The following is a 15572-nucleotide window of genomic DNA, read 5'->3' as shown; positions in this document are numbered from 1 at the left end:
CCTCTAACCTTTGATAAATCCTTCAGCTAAGTTACAGGCAAAACCAGTGTCCCTGTTCTTCCCATTGACATTAAGACTTGACTCATAACTCATTGGTAGCTGAAAAGATCTGGACCCAGCCCAAATGAGGGGTGAAGTCCAGTCTACTGCAGAACCCTTTCAGCACCCTGTTGGTCTGGCTGCTTGTTGCTAGCCAGCTGCCTTGACTGACACATCAGGTGATAACCTAACCTGAGATGCACAAGTGACAGGCTTTCTCAAGTACCCAAATACTGAGTGTCACTAATGCCAGACTGTTGCTACACAGGAGGAGTGATTAGTTAGGAAGGTTTTAAGGTATAATTAGGTTTTAAGTTGCTAGTTCACCATGTGAGAGACCAGCACACTTGTGAGATAGAAGGCATGCAAAGGAATTGAGAATGCAGCCAGATCCAAGCTGACACTGACTAGAAATTGAGCTATTCTGTTTGCTTAGAAGAGACTGATGGAACTAGCTGGGGTTCTGCCAGAGTTTACTTTGCATTACTTGTATAGTATAAAAACCCTGCCATGAACCAAAGCACTTTGTATGGACCTGATGCAAAGTTCTTTGAAATACTTTCAGTGGCATAGCAAGCTTTGGATCAGGACTTGAGAAGACGCTTCAGATAGCAGTATTTTATTTTGAGAAACATACTACTTTGTTTCTTCTTTGTTTCACAGTTGGATAGTGTTAACACTCAGTCAAATAGGTGCGTGAAAAAAAGTTATTCTGATGTGACAGTAACAAAGGGAAGTTGTGGCTGGAAAGACAGTACTTTGGAAAGATTTTTCCCTTCTACTACACTTGATGTGGAAGGTAAGGCCTAAGAATAAAAGCAGTGTATGCAGCTGTGTATTAGGGGTTCAGCTACCTACTTAAGCTCTTAACTTTTCTGCTAATATGTGTAGGAAATTAAAATCCTAAATACTAGCTTGAATGTTAGTTGTAAGTTCCAGGCCTGCTTGGGAATGAGGCAAAGTACGTTTGTTGTCCATCTGCCATTCCCTCAATTCTCAGGACAGCAAATATGGCTGGTACCCCAGAGATGAGGGGAAGGGATAGCTCAGGAGGTGACCCATTTTCAACCCTTGAAGTGTTGTAGAGCACATGCTCTTACTGTGCACCATACTCCAGGCTGTAACTAAATGTTGTGTCTGAAGTAAGGACATGGGTACCTATATGGTTTACAATCATCTCCTTTTTTGGGGCTTCTCAACTTATTCCATCTAACTTTCCAGTCTGATTTTCAGCATGTTATACTATGCAGCACTCTCCTATGCGACATCATCTATAAAACCCTGTCATTCCTAATTATGTTTGCTTTCATTACCGCTGAACATGCTACCAAAAGGTAGCTTTTAGAAATAGCTGCCTTAAAGAACAAACTCATTTAAAATTGAACCCTGAAATACTATGGCAGTACACAATCTTACCTGTATCTGCACTGAGGCTTAATCTGACCATTAAAGCCACTGCAAAATTGAGGACAAGAAATAAAAATCCCTACTGGGGCAAAATTATAGTCATTAGAAATAGTTTTCTAAATATAACCTAGTTTTTAAATAAAATATGCAGAAGTCAAATGGGTTTTCTTATTAGTGCTTGCTTACCAATTCCCTCTAGTCACTCCATGTGCTATAGTTACTTGTTGAGAGTTTTGCAACAACCTTATCAGTATGGAAATACCAGAAACAAAAATCATTGTTCTGCTTTTTGTGGCTATTAAAGCTATGAAAATAGTGTTACTGAGAGGCAGACATTAAAAAACATAACATTGTTTCAACAGTCCTGTGTGAACAGGTGTCATTAACTGTAATCAAATATTTAGAATCCCAAAGGAAATGTTGAATGTTGGACAATGGCCAAGACCTAGCCACTTTTTTTTTTTTTAACCCTACAATATTTCTTATTTCTTTTTCACTTTAGGAAAGGAAAGGGAGATTATAAAACTACTCACGTCACAGCTTGTGTTCTTCATCAGTATAGAGATTGTCCTTCAAAGATATTTTGGATTGAAGTATGATATTTTCCATGTATTTTACTGACATTACCTAAATGAAAAATTCTTCTGACAACTTTTTGGCATTATAGAAAACTTTGTTCATGAATTTGCATTTCAGTCACCCATATTTTCCTGCTATTGGCTCAATTAATATTTTTTATGGTAGCTGGAATTAATCAGAACTAAAAGGCAAATGACTGCTATGGGTTTGGTTTGCAAGTGTTAGATATCCCAGCCATTTGTAACCATCTGTAGAGAAAATTCTCGTATATCTTTCTCCAAAATCAAAACTTTAAAGTTGTAATTGATAATTCTTTACTTAAGGCTTGTCATAGTTATAAAATAAATTTTAATTCTTTGTGCCTGTGTGTGTGATTCTCAAAACATAACCCTGCCTTTCAATGATGCATGTATTCTGGGGGCATGTGCCTGTCATCCATGAATGAGAATTCTCTGTTTGCACTGGCCAAGAAACAAACCTTTTACCTTCATGATAGAGCAAATGTAATGTGTTGCACTAGTATGTGTCCTCTTAACTGACTGTTAGCCTTGCATGTATGCCAAAATAACTACACCTTTGTGTACATTGTTTGTAGTGTAAATATTGTCTTCTTGGGTCATCAATTAGTTGGTAATAAGTGATGTAATACACAAGACTTGTGCAGGTTTGTGTGTGCTTACACATACTTCTTGAATCCAGCTAAGTAATTAAACCATATAGATGTTGATCCAAACCTTAAACCTCATTAGGGCCAAACTCTAGTCCTGCAGCCAACGCTGTTCAGCTTGGCCAGTTGGTGACACTGCCATTCTCCCTCCACAGCATGAAGGTAAAGATCTAAGGAGGCTTTTATGTTTTTACACATTTATCTTGTTCCTATTTCTGGGTGAAATCACTCTTCAGTAATTCTAACATAGACTTGGTGTGACAAGAAATGTTTCTCCATAGTGAGGAAGTAGGAAAGCCAGGGCGAAAGCAAGATCTCCTCTGAGTGCCCTCAGAGACCATTTCAAATTATGCCCTGCATAGGCCCTATATTTTCCTTTGCCCCAACTTTGTGAAGCAAGTTGACACTCACTATGTATACACGCAGTTGTTCATCATCAGTTAGTAAGTACAAAGTCATGGTATGTTGAGGTGGGAACAGGACTGTAGTTCAATGCCTATGGACCTGAGTCTTGTGTAGACCTTTATAAAATCAAATACCTGAAGCATAATGACAGATCTCAAGCTTGTGTGAAATTCTCACAGCCTCAACTTGATGCATGTGTACCTCCTGTATTTGGAGTGTTTGCCCATAAAATAGCATTTAGACAGTGAGTTACTCATTTTGTGCATCCAAGTGCCCATTTGGCTTACCTAATATAAGCTGGAAATGATGGACCGGGGTGTTCTTTTTAAGTCTTCAGAATCCTAAAACCAGTGAGAAACCTTTAGTTGCATTCACGCTTGCTCATTAAACTCAAAAACAATGCTTTGAAAGATGTCCCAGCTAAGAATGGTGCTTCAGGAAGCTAAAGAATATTGCAGATAGAAGCTCCACATCTTAATTGTCCAAATAATTTGCTTTTGCAGGGAGAAATAACGGTAATATATTTGGTATTTTTTCATATTTTTCAGTTTATTACCTTGGCTATATTGCTTCAAAATCCATATGGTGAAGGTGGATTTCAAAACAAGTTATAACTCTTTACTTTGTTGTCAGAAAATGTTTGAATTGGCTTGTTTCATTCAAACTGATTGGTCATCCACTTTAGGTAGAGTTTGGCAAGGGCAAGCCTGATAAAGAATAAAGGGGCAAAGAACCCAGCCTATGTGCTGGGTATTCTTGCAGTACTAGTAGTCTGAAATGAGTTTTTAAAAAATAAATTCTCTTTTGTAATCATGCACACGTGCGTGCACACATGCAGTACTTTGGGACATATATATACATGAGTAGCAAGACTATAGAAAGGCTTTTTTTTTTTTCTTCATTTCCTTACATTTGGAAATTGACATTGAAATGCCCAACTGATGAATCTGATTTGGAAAAATGTTAAGCACCTACCATATTCCATTGCATGTAAACAGCCAAGGAATTAATGAATTTTATTAAAAATTTATTCAAGGTTTTTCTATTACTTTGCACATTTTTCAGATCACAGATCACAAACGTGAATAAAGTTACATTCAAGGTACATTCAAGTTAATTGAAAATGTAGCCCTAAAAATACACTCATACTTCATCTGTCTTTCATTTTGATCGGTAGCTATATTATGGATGATCAAGAAAATAAGAAAAAAGATGGCAATCTGTATCCCCATAGTGGTGAATTATTTTAAGCTCCAGTTTACATCAGATGAGTTTCTGTATGCTTGCATTTGCTCAAATGTTATTTTTAAACCAAGTAATTAAATAATGTGAAATAATGCAGCCTGGCCTCTGTTAAATAGGGTTATATTAATGCAACTGAAATGCTGTATGTCTGTAATATTCATGCTAAATACATACTAGCTCTTTACAAAGGCTTTGTGTAAGGTCAGTTAATCTACAAACTCTGATGTCCTGTATAAAATCGTGTTGGCAAACTACTTTTGTTAGCTCTGTAGTGTATGAAATGGCAAGGTCACAGACAAAAACAAATTATAGAATGCAACAAACATGTGTTCGTGTTTATCTTTGTGCTGGGTTTAGAATATATCAGCTTTGGTAAACTATTGCAGCAGGGAAAACGTTTTGTATAATGCTTATAATACAAAGTAATTTGTCTTTACATTCTGTAAAGCAGAGAAATGGATAAGTATATTGAAGTTTATTCTTAGCAAGGTTTTATGTTTCACAGATTTAAATATTACAGGAGAAATATATATTTATACAGAAGTATAATTTTTGAATGTTGAGGTTGGTTTTCTTCAGTCATGAACCATTTATTTATCCACATTATGCTTTATTCCTTTGCTAGCTTGTTTATCTGTCCATGCTGTTCCAACATCCATTTCTAATTTGGTGTAGATGTTTTGATTCTTTATTTGCACAAACCTGGATATGCATGCTGTCAGGACCTGATCATAAAGTGTAGAGGCAAAACTGTTTTGTCTTTGATTACCTAGAGCACTAATAAAAATTTAATCATTAGATAGTTGTAATATGCAGATGGGTCTTGGCATAGTCTTCCTTGGAGCACTGTACAGCATGATAAAAACCTTCAGTGAATCTTACTATTTCTTGTTCTTATTTTCATTTGTCTTTCATCTTGGTCCAGAAAACCAGGAAGCTGCTGTGTGCTGATACTCACCTGCAATATTTATGATTGCAGGCATTGCAAACATTAACATTCAGCTGTACTAACCTACTGTGTTCACTGTGAAATTTTCAACACGGTAAAAATTATACATGATCATTTAACCTTACAAGTTTACTTTTTTCCTCACTAATTTAACACTGAACCTTTTTTTAAAAAAATTGTTGCAAATGAACAGCTTGAGCATAGTATTTTTTAATCTTAACTATAAGAGATAAACCGATCCTAAGCAAAGATTTTTAACCACTTGATGAAGGGGGCCTGGCACCATCCAGTGCAAAGAACACTGGGCAAAATTTTATCCCCACTGCTGTCAGTGCCAAAATTCTAGCTGGTGTTAGCAAAAATGGAACCACCATTACCAAGAGGTTAATATGCTTAGTAACCGTGACAAGAGCTTATGGGGGAGCACAAGAGTGATTCTCTACTTCCATATCTTTGTTTCTGTTAATTTAAAACTACTACTATCCAATCTTTAAAATAAGTAAAAGAAACTTGAAGGGGGATCATATACTACTAGTTTGTACTAGGTGTTTTTTCAGGAAAAGGAAACAAATTTATATATATATATATATATGCAATATATTTTTACACTGTTTATTAATGCTAGAAAGTATTAAATGTATCACTTTATCAGTGTGAATGTTAAAGTAATTACAATGTTGTGGATGTTTTAAACCTTTTAAAGTTGTCTTGTTAAATTCTAAACCCACATTAACAATGGAAAAGCTACTTCGTCTGCAACATTATTGTTGATGTTTTAGGGAAAAAGTTCAAGTACAGCAGTTGTTTGATTAGCGCTGTAAAAGCTTGGCTTGAAAAATTGTAGTGAAATCCATATTGTAAACACCATTTTTTAAAGCATAGCTTCTCATAAAGTATGTTACTGCTGTTGACTGACTGTATAAAATTGTATCTTCAGTTGGTAAAGTGATCAATAAATGTGCTATTATATCAATTCCTGGATTTCTTGAAGGAAACGGTATTTGCTGTTAAACTTTGTTACCAGCAGTTATTTCACAGTTTAGGTATTAAGCAAATTGCTACTGAATGTATAAATTACATCAAAATACTCTCTGAACAACCAGCTCTCTGGTTCTGAGCAGAATATATTTCTTCTTTACCATTTATTTTCCTGGCTTTAATAATGAGTAAAGCTGACCAGTAACATTTTGAGAACTCTAGTATGATCCCTGAACAGGCGTGATTATAGTGATCCACCAAACGAGATCTGTGAGGGATGAAACAATTTCTTCTTAACTAGCTACTTAACATAGAATGGTCCTCAGCCTTAAAAGCCGGAGTTACCTCTCTCACCTTCTCTGAGCGGTGTTGAAAGTGTTCTGCTTGCAAGGAAGGTCATCTGCTACCTGGAACCTTGTTTAAAGGATGTTACTTTCAAACACAAATACGGAGCTTTTATTCATAAATAACAATATTCTTCAGCTTGTCAGTAGCAATAATACCATGATTTTTCAAGAAACAGAAGACGGAAGTTATTTCTTTAAACGCAGAACATCATAATGAATAATGTGACAATAACCCAGGCACAGTGCTGCTCTAGAAACGTAGAGGGTACTGGATTAGCAACTACAAGGAAACATAACTAAACAGCTTACAGCTGTTGTTCTCAAACTGGAAGTGGTGTTCTCTGTGCTCACACACTAGACAACCTTCTTCAGAAGTGCCTTTTAAATGAAATCTAATACAGTTGTGTCCTGAGATAGCTTTTCTTCCTGCATAGAGACCATATACTGTTTATAGTATGACTGCCAGATAAAGCTGCTTTTATCTCTTAGCATCTGTGGTTACTGAAACTGTAAAAAACCTAACGAAGCAGAACCTTTAGGGATTACTAAAAGAATAAAGATTTTTTTTTCATTAAAAAAGCCCATAAGGAAGAGGAGATGGCACCCTTCTGCCCTATGAGAATATAAGACACTAAGATCTGTATTTTCAAAAGAGTTGAGGATTTTCTGTTATTTTCCTGTAAAGCCTTTAGAAATGCCCACTCAACCCTACATGCCACTTAAGCATCACGAATTTAAAATAAAAAGTAAAAAAAACCCCATCTGATGTGTTCTCTTTACTCCAGGAACACAATTATTTGGGCTAGCTTTTCTCTATGTGTAGCTACTGTTGCAATAGCTATGCACAGATTGTACATGTAGGCTTGGTCCCATTGAGATGGGGCTGACAGAGTGCTACCTCACCCTTGCTGGCTTTCTGTTCCAAGCTTTCAGAACTGACCACTCTCACCAGCATCAGCTGGGTTTCCTGTTCTCATGTCCATGTGCCAAATGCAGGCTGATCTCTCTGGGTTCTACCAGTGTTCTACCACAGCCAGGACTGAGCGGAGAAAGGCGGGGCGGGAAAAAGGCAAAAAAAAAAAAAGCTGCTGCTGCCAAATCTGGGTCTTCAGGGGACTCATAAAACCTGGTCTTCCAGTTAGCCTTTTTTCATTTCCTCAGCTTCCTATTTAACTCACTGCACTGCTTTATTAATAATGTCAACTAACCCAGGCTCACTGAAATTTACTGCCTGGGTCAGATTCCAGCTAGAAGTTCATTCCAGGTCTACATCGCTTTATTTCCAAAACTGTGAACTCAAGAGATTACACAACCATCCATGGGTCACTTAAGGGCTCAGGGGCTTTCAGGAATGAGTGCAGGAATAAAAGGAGTGGCAGGGATAGTAGGAAAGAGTAGCGAGCTGGGGCTGCTGGAATGAATCCTGTAGGTCTTGCTTCCAGCTAGCACAAGAATGTCTTCCCTCTTCGAGGCAGGTAAGCTTGTCAACTGGACCATCAGTTTCACACCCTCGTTGGAATGGTAACAAAAAACTGCTAAATCGTTACTGTGGGTACAAGACCATTTTCTTCTGTAACAATCCCTGATGCTAGATGATACTATAGAAAATAAAATATAGGTTTTAATCCCATTTTTACTTGAGTTCTGTGAACACTGTAATACCAGGAGAATTTTGCATGTGGAACAGAAATTGGGTGGCATGGAATGTTTTCTGTGAGTCAGCCAGCTAAATAGCTTCTGTACCTGGGACCACCTAATGAAGTGCTTTTATAGAAGTGGACAAGACTACACTCTTCATCCAAGGCGTTTTCGTTTGTACGCAAGAAAAGATTCCAGTTGAGGAACTGAGGGTCCAACTGAGGGTCGCGCAGAAAAATAAGAATTTGCCGTTATTGCCATTATTAAATGAGGGGGGGAAAAAACCCAAAAACAAACAAAGCAAAAAACATGCAAAAAACCACCAACCACAAACAAAAAAACACACAAACGAATGAAAGGCAGGGACTAGGAATGCTACTCACAGTATGGTGGAACATGAATAAACTCCAGATACCTAAGCTGACATTTATTTTTAGGCAAAAGACTCTTTGATGCCAATATGTAGTTGAACGGTGAGTCCCATATTAAGTAAATGCCATGTATTCCACCTGAAAGCTAATCCAGCACAGCAGTTCCTTTACTAGAGCTTGTGGGTCTTTTGAACTCATCCATGCAGGACAAAATACATGCAGTATATTATGCTGGTATATTTGTTTGGGATTATTTGAAAGCAGCTTAGTGGTTGTAGTATTTCTATAGTTCCACACAGAGCTCACAGTGAAATTTCGTGCATTACCCTTATCTTTTATTATTCCCATTTTTTTAAACAAAAGGTAAAACAATAGACCATCTACTTGCCATTTAAACACAATCTCTCAATTTAAAAATTACCTGTTAAACTTTCAGATACTACAGCTGTTTTTAAACAAGCAGGATATAGAAAATAATTCAGGATCAAATCCGTTTAAACTGCTACTTTTGCTGTTGCATCAATAATTTAGCTAAGCTTCACAAGTTCACTGGCTCGAGATGGATTCATGCCCTTAACCATCCCTCCACTCCTGAAGGCAAATTGGATCAGCTATTTTTCTGCTGATAACAGGGTTGGGGAACTGAAGGTAGGGGAACTGAAGCAACTTCAGTAAAGGCATTCTTTATTCTCTGAAGCAACCTGTGCACTATGCCTTTTAATTGTTTATTTTACTTATCCTGTTAATTTTGTTTCCTTCTGCTGTATTTTTCTCAGACTAAGGAAGCTGAGGTAAGAAAAAAACATGAGAAGAGCACTCAAAAATTAGAAGTAGTGTTCTGGTCAACATTTTACAAATACTTCTATTTTTCCCACATGTTTTTGCTCATTTTTTGTCTATTACAAAGTGGCCTCAACTTGGATTTGAAACATACGTAATACTAGTACACAAGAGGAACTTCAGTTGCCACTGAAATGAATTACGTGTTGGACAGCACTTGAATACTGAAAACAACAAAGTGCAGGCAGGATTGTTCTGGTAGCTGTAATTGACAGTTATTTAAGGTGGTGTCTGAAGACAGGTGTTAGCTACGGTGACAGTGAACTGGCAGGATGCCAGTTTATCGTAAAGTGGGAAAGAAAATCATCCTCTTTTTCCATTCACCATTTAGAATGACTAAAGCAGCAGGGTCAGCACTGCCAGGAGAAGAAGGGCCGTTTCGAAGGTTTCAAATTAAGCAGTGATCAGGTTTCACACTGTCTATGACTGTAGCCAGTCACTGTCCAGCAACTCTATCATTTGTTCTGTGATTAACAAGCTTGTCCCCACAAATGCGAAGGATCACAAAGGCACGATGGCAGCTGGGGGAACCCAGATAATTCAGAGAGAAGGGGACCCTGTCACAGCCCTTCCTGGGGCTGTCACAGAAGAGCCATCAGCCTCACTGTCCAGGTTGAGATGAGTCAGTGACTCTCCAGGGAACCTTACAGGTCAACACAGGTTACTACCTACAGGCCTATGCAGGCATGAGCAATTAGGGATTATACAACTTTATGGGATATATATATGGAAGCAACCAAAGGCAGGGATGTAGGTGGTCTAGGGAGGAACAAGCACAGGAAAACAGAGGGTCAAGGCGCTGGTCACTGGTCTGTACAGTTGTCTGGCGATGCCCTGGACCTCTTAAGTACCAGCTGTCCTGTCATTAAATTTCATTTCTAACTCTTTTCTTGGGTGAGGGGATTCTCTCTTCTGTGCACATATGTGCATATGGAGGTCTAATTGCCAGCAACTGGAGTCAGACCATGGGTTATAAGAACCCATGTGCATGTGGTGCCAGCAGCTGGATCAAGTGAGGGGATGTATACCACCAGGTGACTGCTAGCAAGTATCAAGCTGAACCTAGTCTGCAAGCAGATGAAGGGGCCAGGTTGAGACGAGTCAATGGCTCTCCAGAGCACCTTACAGATGAGGGCAGGTTACTACCTACAGGCCTGCGCAGGCATGAGCAATTAGGAGGGACCAGGCGGACCAGGCCAGCTACTGGGGAGACCACAAGGTCTGAAGGTGTGTGTCTCTATGCAGGAGGCAGCTGGAGGTGATAGAATCCAGGGGCCAGTTACTGAGCTGGCTGCACATCTAAGCCCAGTTACTCAAGGGATCCACAGAGTGTGCTGGTGTGCATAAGTGGGGGGGAAGGGGGGGAACTCTATGTACCAGCAGCTGAAATGCAGCTGTGGCCCTCACAGGCTTGCATGTGCAGGTGCCAGCAGCAGGCAAAAAGAGGGATCCAGGCGCTAGCTGTCAGATAGTCTGTCTGGAGGGAACCACACTGAATATGTGCATGATTCCTGCAAACAGCCCTTCATCCTGACCAGCCAGAGACAGGCTGTTGGTACTGGTTTTGGTTTTACTGGTGGTGCTGGCTTTGTTTTCGTAAGTGCTGAGTGTTTCTGGCTGTGCTGATCAACACCACCCTCATGAAACGACTTTGCCGCCTTTGTAATGTTACTAACATCTGGTGTTGCCCATATTGTTACGAAAAAGTTGATTCATTGTGTGTCTTAACCGGTGATAGCTCCAGTTAAATTGCTCAACATGAGTCTTGTGGCATGTACATGTCTGCTAATTCTTGGTAGAAATTAAAGTTCTGTAAATTAAAAAAATTCAGACAATGAGATGTGTTCATTTCCCCAGCTAAATTAAATTATTTTTTTAAAATTTCCTTTCAGCAGTATCTTAGTGGTTTCAGTCTATTTTAGCACTACTAATTTGAACTTCTACTTCAAAGCAAACTTTTTGAAGGAACATTTCTTATAAATTACTTAACGGAAAAAAATTCTTGTAGTCATACACTGATGTCTATCCAATGAGAGTAGGTTCCACATGTTGAAGTCACTGGAACAGATGCAGTGTAAATTGTAAAACATACAAAATATAAATATAAAAATTATAAATATATTTAAACTAAATTTAAATATAGTATATCTTCCTCTATAATTATATGTAAGAGAGAGAGCAAAAAAAACCTGGTATAAAACATTTCCCATTATTTGAAATTCTGGCTCTGCTCCAAGGCACTGTCACCCGCATGAAGTGATAGTCTATCTTAATTTTGCGATCCTATTTTAGCTAATTGCCATGACACAGACATGCCGAAGGATGTAATCTTCTTTTACTAAAGTAAATCTTGTCTGCCTTAAAGCAGCACCACAGCATTTTGTTCCATGAATAATCTAGGCTCGTTATCACCTTCTCATTGCCTCATAAACCTCATAAAGCTCATAAACAGTATTTGACAATGGCCTTCATGTTGAGCTGTGTCTCATTCTGCTCATCTCAGCTTCTTGTCTGTCTTCTCTTGGGCCATAGCTTCATCTCATTTAAACATTACTGAGATAATTTTAGACCAAGTGGTGTTTCTGATTCTTTTTAGAAGTAATATGAGACTGTCATTCAAAATTTCATTTTAGCCCAAATTTTTACTCCTCTGCAAACCTGCTAGAAGGCAGACCATATAACAACTTCTACTTCAATTACTGAATAAGTAGCTATTTTTCCCTGATATTTTACACAAACTAGAATGCAAAAAATTTTAAATGAACAGAAAAGCAGACAAGCTCCTAAAACAGGCCCAAGCTCATTTGTAAGCTTATTTGCACTCACAAATTAAAAAAAAAAAACAAAAAACAAACAAACAACAAAACAAAACCAAAGCCAAACAAAAACCACACCTCACACCACCGTCACCACCCCAACCCACCCCCATAACCCCACATCATGGTGTTACCACCATAACTTCCTAGCTGGGAAAACTTCAATCTCAGAAGGACATTCATTAGGATATTAACTTTTAGTCTGCTCTGGACAAAACCAGCAGCATACATGTAGTTCCCAATCCAATCAATAGGTAATTTGTTGCCTTCAACATTGTAGATTACTACAGCATTATTCAGGAACATAAGAACCAACAAGTAAGCCAAAGCTAAATTGACTAGTAGCACAAAGAACCATGTTATCTTACATTACCTGATCCATTTATAGTGTGTAGGCCTGGAGAACTAATGGATTACCTTTAGTCCTCAAAACAGTCCTGCTTTATTATGCTTATGATCTAGATCTGGGCCTAGAAGATCAATACTTCCCCCAGTACTTCTACATTTACATTTGGAATGTAAAGAACCTCTCCTTTCATGTGACAGCTTGAACTCTTCTGTGTTACTAAAGTAGGTCATATGCTTTTGCTTTTCTTCTTCTTTAACTACCACTTGTCTACCTTCTAGGAAAGCAGCCTGTAAATTTGCCTTTGATGGCCACTGTGTCTGCAATTGCATTTGCCATCAGTTTCACGCACATTCAGATCTTTTTATTACAAGTACACTAGCGTCACATATTTCCTTTAGCATTGACTTGAGTATTCTACAGCTTAATATTTTTCAGATTTAAACCACTAAGACACCATTGCATCGAAATCTCATGACACCTAGACCTCTTTCTCCTTCCTTAATGGAGATATGAATGGGAACAGCACATGTTAGCATTTGGTTTCAGACATGCACCTGAAAAGTAAATTTTTCCTATAGTATATAGTATTTGGAACAAGAGTTTCATCTTGGAAGTCAGTCCAGAGCCTTCAGGATAGGCTAATAAAGGAGTAAATGTACAACAGTTCCTGACGTTTTGAAGAATTCTTCCTTCTACTATTGCATGAAGGGAATTGTTCTGTCTTTTCAGAAAGGCCAGCCCTTCTCATCCTGGATGTCTATGCTTCCTCCTTCTCTTCTGTTCTTAGATAATGGGGCAATGAGAAGTAGGGAGTCTTTAAGGGCCTCTTCATTCTCTTTTACAACCAGAAGAAAAATGCAAAGTAAAATCCACAGGGGGACCTGGATCCTTTGTTTAGGACCAGGTTTCACAGAGAATTTTAAACTGATTTTATTGTTATTTACCTTAGAAATTGGGATGAGATCTAATGGATGTTTTTCCACTATTTGCATAATGAATTGCACAAAGAAGTTCAGGGAGGTATCAGTTATTGCCAAGAATCTTTGTAATGCAGGTAATATCACTTCTGTCGGATTTCATGGGCGGCAGCAGAATTACTGTTCCTTTAGGGAAGTATTAAGTACTGGGCATATTAAACTGCGCAGTCTCCTTTCTGGCACAGCGGAGATTATTAGCCATATGGATTAGTGACACAGCTGCCTGCAGAATCTTTTGCTATTTGTCTTGCTTCTCCCTACAATGGGAATATCAAAGAAACAGCAAAGGGGCTTGACCTTTGACCATAAATTAGCCTCAGATCTGCAGAGTATGAGAATGTTACACCCTTCTAAATGCTACATGAGCATCACAGCTCTCCATAGGTACCTATCAAAGCCCATAGCCATCTTATACCAGCCTTGCCATTAAAAGCTGAGCAAATTGTGGTTAATCCTGCAGGAGATGCTGACTACAAGCCTTTAGAGTGAAGATAAGCCTGGAGTTCCTTCTGGTTTCACAGGTGGCTAGAGCAGGGGGTAGCAGCCTTTAAGAGGCAAGATGGAAAGGGATGTTGGTGATGTCAGATAATAAGTAGCATTTTGTAGCATCACATACTGCACAGATGCAGAACTGTCTGGCTTTGTATGAGGTCCCTGCCTTAGAACCAAATTCTAGGGGATTCCTGTAGCATTTGGAGAAGCTAAGTTACGGAAGTGTTGAAGGAGGCCTAATGCTTGGATGGGTTAACTGACTTAGTTTTTCAGTGGTTTGGGTTTTTTTTAACCCAGAAACTGACAGGCAAGTATTGACCTGGCTTAATGTATATTCTGTGTAATTGCATCAATGAGAGGGAAGGTTAGATGCATTCTCTGGAGCTTTGGTAAAGCTTCATCCAAAGCTATTACAATGTAAAGCTGTGATCTTTATTGACTTCAATGGGCCATTCATTCAGTCATCACATTTTTGCTCCTGGTGAGACTGGGGCAGATGCCAAAAGCTAAATGCTATATTCCTATTGAGCTTTACTCCTGGATTGGTAAACATAATATACTTATAGAAAGTTGAGATTACTGTGAATGGAGTAAATAAAGGGTAGGAGCACAACAACCAAAACAAAAATAGGCCAAGTAGTAGAAACTTCAGAGAAAAGGGGAGCAGAGAAAGCTGGTCACAGCGGAGTTAGAGAAGGTACACAAGAAGCAGCCTGAAGACTATGCGTTCAATAAAAAGACCATCTGTACATGCCTGAAGTTAACCTTTTGATGCAATAAAGTGAGATGTGTCAATACGAACTTACAAAATTGTCACAAAGTGTCTGTTACTGGTTTGAATGAGCATAAAGTTTCTCAAAGGCTAGAAAGCCTTAAGAGGCTTAAGACCTTGTCTATAACATACAAAACGCACTAGTTTTTCTGAAAAGAAAGAACTCCTGCAACACAAGAATTGGCTAATTTTGAATGCATGCAACTACTGTTGAATGCATCAGTGAAAAAGGAAATGTGTAAACAAGTACAGAGTTAAGGGGTTTGTTTTTTTAAAAATCACAAGGGCAGATGTGCTGGCACCTGGGACAATGGTATTCACTTTATCAAATGATCTGTTCAGTCCTGTGAGAGCTGTTACAAAATGTCAGTGGCAGCTTTCCCTACACACACTACCAGGTTATCGCTCCCTTTTATGTAGGTAACCAGAGTACTTAAAAGATTTTGCTTTGATTAAACCAGCTTTCTTTTAAAATCTGAAAAACTGACTTCGTACTTATTTGAGTATTTTGGAGTACCTCCATACTCCTTCACAACTTCAACAGGCCAGTCAGCAGCACCAGACACCTCCTGTCCACCTTGGCAGCCCACCTGTCTGGCCTGGCCTGGCCTCTGTCCCTGCTGCAGGACCCAGCCTCCACCCGTAGCAGCAGCACCAATATCCTCAGCTGCTACTTGTAACAAAAATATGGAGCAGGGCAA

Source organism: Phalacrocorax aristotelis, chromosome 2, assembly GCF_949628215.1.
Source record: "Phalacrocorax aristotelis chromosome 2, bGulAri2.1, whole genome shotgun sequence".
Taxonomy (NCBI): Eukaryota; Metazoa; Chordata; class Aves; order Suliformes; family Phalacrocoracidae; genus Phalacrocorax; species Phalacrocorax aristotelis.
Note: the sequence above shows the minus strand (reverse complement) of the source record.